We start from the raw sequence: 4,789 nt of genomic DNA on the forward strand, positions 1-4,789 counted from the left end.
ATATTCTAATATAATAATTACGTTGATTGAACAATTTCAAATTTACAGTAATTAACTAGAATACTTTAATTCTAATTGGACAAGATTGTCTTTCTAAAGGAGCAAAATATATTTCTCCTTTTACTTCGTCAAGTAATTAACTGAAAAAAGATATTAACATATGAATCTATAACAACTGGAATGAATTTTTGTCTTTTTATTAGAAATTTTAATTTTACAAAGTATTTTTAATTGTGTTATACACATATGTCCACTTAGTGTAGCTTGTTAAATTTTATTCCTTTTATTAATTTCATTACCCTATTTTTATACTTAAATTTATTATGTGATCATACTGTTATAAAGTATTTGAACATATTTACTCCAAACTATTTCTCTTCATCTCCTCATTCACTATATTCTGAACTGAATAAGTTACATCTTTTTTTGTGTGAAAATACTGTACAAAAGGGTTACAGTTACATGGCCGAGATAATGAGTACATATCTTTTTTGCGGGGAGCATGTCCGGTCGGGGGACTTGAACTCTCAGCCTGGGTGCTGTTATTCAGATCTTCAGCTCAAGGCTAACGCTCTACCACTTGAGCCCCAGCCCCACTTCCAGCTTTTTTTCTTTTTGCTTATGTGGTGCTGAGGAATTGAACCCAGGGCCTCATTATGCAAGGCAAGTGCTGTACCTCTGAGCCACCATCCCAGCACCAATGAGTACATTTTTTTAATGTGATATATTTTTTTTTTGTTGTGAAAATACTGTACAGAGGGGTTACAATTACATGGGCAAGATAATGAGTATTTTTCTTATCAAGCTTTGTAGCCTCCTCATTTATTTCCCCTTCACATTCTTTCCCATCCTTCCTTCGCCCCCTCCCACAATACTCCCTGGTCCCCCTCTCCCCGCACCCTCCAACAAAGTTGTAAAGTTCGTTTTCGACATAATGACTTGTACATCTCATTGTTGCAATGGGTCTACCTGTATCCATATTTAAATGATTTGTTTTTCCCCTTCCCCTTCAGAGATTATACCTACATCAAATACAGTGAAAGCAGGGGTTATATTGTGGGAGAGTGACATACATAGCAATAAAGAAATAATCTTATCAATGTGTTAGAAACAATCGCATGAAAGAAAAAAAAAAACATTTCAATACATATCTTAGGGTTCATTTCCCTAACATCAACTTATCTGAACTTTTCTGCTTGACTCAAACATATACTAGATGTTGCATATAAGGGAAACCATGGGACATATGTTTCTTTGGGCCTGGGTTACTTCATGTAATATAATTTTTTCCAAGCCTTTTCATTTCCTAACAAATTGGGCAATGTTATTCTTTCTGATAGAGGCATAGAATTCCATTGTGTATACATACCACATTTTCTTGATCCATTCATTTACTGAGGGGCATCTGGGTTGGTTCCATATCTTAGCTATCTAAATAATGCTGCAATAAAGATAGTTGTGCTGGTAGCTTTAGTGTGGTCTTGTTTCTAAACATTTGGGTAAATGCTCAAAAGTGGAATTGCTGGATCATAGGGGAGCTCTATGTGGAGTCTTGAGGAACCTCCATACTGCTTTCCAAAGTGGTTGAACAAGTTTAAACTCCCACTAACAATGCAGTAAAGTTCCCTTCTGCCCACATCCCCTCTAGCATCTGTTGTTATTAGAGTTCTTGAATTTAGCCATTCTAACTGGAGTGAGCTAGTATCCCAATGGTGTTTTGATTTGCATTTCTTTTATGGCTAGGGAGGTTGAGAATTTCTTCATGTGTCTATTGGCCATCCTTCTTTCCTCTTCAGAGAAATTTCTCCTTAAGTCTCTAGCCCACTTATTTATTGGGCAGTTGTTTCTTTGAAGATTTATTGTTGGGGGATTTAATTTTTTGAATTCCAGGTATAATTTAGATATGAAACCTTTGTCCACTTTATGACTAGTGAAGATCTTCTCCCAATCTGTGGACTTTCTATTGATCTTGCTAGCTATGTCCTTTGCCATACAGAAGCTCTTTAATTTCATGCAATCCCATTTGTCCAACCTTTCTTTGATGTGTTGTATTTCTGGGTCTCTATTAAGAAAATTTCGGCCTGTGCCAAAGAGACCTATGGTTTCTTCTATTCCATCATGTACCGTTTTCAGAGTGTCTGCTTTGACTCCGAGGTCTTTGATCCATTTGGAGTTGATTCCGGTGCAGGGTGATATATAAGGTTCTAGATTTAGTGTTCTACAAGTAGTTAACCAATTTTGCCTATGCCATTTACTGAAGAGGCTCTCTTTCTTCCATTCTATATTTTTTTAGCTCCCTTATCAAAGATTAGATGACTATTGGTCTGTAGGTTCATTTCTGGGTTTTCAATTCTATTCCATTGGTCCTGAGGTCTATTCTTGTGCAGGTACCAAGCTCTTTTGATCACTATGGCTTTGTAGTTGAGTTTGAAACTTGGTATTGATATTCCTCCAGCACTGTTCTTTCTGTTGAGCATCGTTTTTGCTATTTGGTGTCTTTTATTGTTCCTTATGGATTTTTGGATAGCCACTTCAATTTCTTTGAAGAATGAGGTTGGAATATTGATAGGTATCACATTGAATTTGTAGATAGCCTTGGGAATTATTCCCATTTTCATGATATTGATCTTTCTAATACAGGAGCATGGGAGATTTTGCTACTTTCTAAGTTCTGTTTTGATTTCCTTTTTCAAATTTTTAAAGTTTTCAGCATAGAGGTCCTTCACTTCTTTGGTTAAGTTAATTCCTAGGTACTTTATTATTTGTGGGGTTATTACGAATGCTGTTGCTTTCCTAATTTCAGCCACACTTGTCTCATTGTTGGCATACAGAAAAGCCATGGAGTTTTGAGGGTTACTTTTGTACCGTGCTACTTTACCAAAGTTTTGAATCAACTTGAGTAATTTGGGACTGGAATCTCTGGGATTCTTTAAATACATGACCATGTCATCTGCAAAGAGGGAGAGTTTTACTTCTTCTTTCCCTAGTTGGATTCCCTGTATGTTTGCTTCTTTGCTTTCACTGTAGCTAGGCATTCTAATCCTAGATTGAAGAGAAGTGGAGAGAGTGGACATTCTGTGTCTTGGTCCTGACTTAAAACGAAATGGCTTTAGTTTTTCACCATTGAGTCTAATACTGGCTGTAGGTTTGTTATATACAGCCTTTATTGTATTGAGGAATATTCCATGGATTCCTAATTTTTCCAGAACCTTCATCATAAAGGGCTGTTGGATCTTGTCAAATGCTTTTTCTGCATCTATTGAGACAACCATGTGGTTCTTATCCTTGCTCTTGTTGATGTGATGAATTATATTAATTGATTTGTGTATATTGAACCAGTTTTGCATCCCTGAAATGAATCCTGTTTGATTGGATGAATTGTTGAAATCAATTTGCCAAAATTTTGTTGAGAAGTTTTGCATCAATGTTCATCAAAGAAATGAGTCTATAGTTCTTTTTATTTGATGAGTCCCTGCCTGGTTTTGGGATGAGGGTTATGATGGTTTCATTGAATGTGTTCGGTAGTGAACTTTCTCTTTCAATTTCATTGAAAAGTTGGAGGAGTATTGGTGTGAGCTCTGCTTTGAAGGGCTTGTTGAATTCTGCTGTAAAACCCTCTGGTCGTGGGCTTTTCTTAGATGGGAGGTCTCTTATTGCTGTATTTCAATGCTTGATATGGGCCTGTTAAGATGGTTTAACTCATCTTGGTTTAGTTTGGGCATGTCAATATTTCTGCCACCTGCTCAAACTTATTAGCATATAGTTTTGAGAAGTATTCCCTTATAATGTTTTGAATCTTGGTTGTTTCTGTGGTGATATTTCCATTTGCATCTGTGAGTTTATTTATTTGGGTGTGTTCTCTTCTTTTTCTGATAAGATTTGGTAAGGGTCTGTCAATTTTGTTAATTTTTTCGAAGAAGCAACTCTTTGTTTTGTTGATTTTTTTGTATCATTTAATTCTGATTTAATTTTAACTATTTCTTTTTGTCTACTGGATTGGGGTTTATCTTGCTGCTCTTTTTAAAGGAGGCTCAGTTGTCTCATTAAATTTTTGGTTTCAGGTCTCTCCAATATGTTGATGTAGGAACTCAAAGTTATAAACTTGCCCCTGAGTACTGCCTTTGCTGTGTCCCAGAGAAGCTGGTAATTTGTGTGTTCATTTTTTTGGAATATCATGAACATTTGAATTTCCTTTCAAATCTCTTCTATGACCCACTTGTGATTCAGCAGTGTCTTCTTCAGCCTCCATATGTTACCGGACTTTCTTTGGTGGCTTTTGGTGTTGAGTTCTAATTTTATTCCCTTGTGGTCTGAGAGAATGCAAGGTATAACTTCAATTTTTCAGAATTTGGACAAGTTTGCTTTGTGGCCTAAAATGTGGTCTATTTTGGAATATGTTCCATGTGCTGCTGAAAAAAAGTATATTCTGATGATGCTGGGTGAAATATGCAGCAGGTGTCTGTTAAATCCTATTGATCTATGCAGTTGTTTAAATCTGCGGTTTCTCTGTTGAGAAGAATAGCATGGCCCCTGCACAAGGATGACATGCAAATTCATGAAGCGTTCCAAATTTTTACAACAGATGCTGGAGGGAATGTGGCCAGAAGGGAACCCTACAGCATTGCAGGTGGGAGTGTAAACTTGTTCAACCACTTGGAAAGCAGCATGGAAGTTCCTCAAAAGATTCCAAATACAGCTCCCCTATGACCCAGAAATCCTACTTTTGGGCATTCACCCAAATGATTACAAACAAGACCATACTAAAACTACCAGCACAACTATGTTTATT

At 36.5% G+C, this 4,789-nt stretch overlaps 1 pseudogene; it reads left to right on the top strand.

Annotated features, from left to right (window-relative positions):
* The first annotated feature begins 4,509 nt into the window (after positions 1–4,509).
* LOC122105743 lies at positions 4,510–4,575 on the top strand (annotated as a pseudogene).
* The last annotated feature ends 214 nt before the right edge of the window (positions 4,576–4,789 follow it).

The sequence above is a fragment of the Dipodomys spectabilis genome, unplaced genomic scaffold (genome assembly GCF_019054845.1).
Source record: "Dipodomys spectabilis isolate Male_0828 unplaced genomic scaffold, ASM1905484v1 ptg000033l, whole genome shotgun sequence".
Taxonomy (NCBI): Eukaryota; Metazoa; Chordata; class Mammalia; order Rodentia; family Heteromyidae; genus Dipodomys; species Dipodomys spectabilis.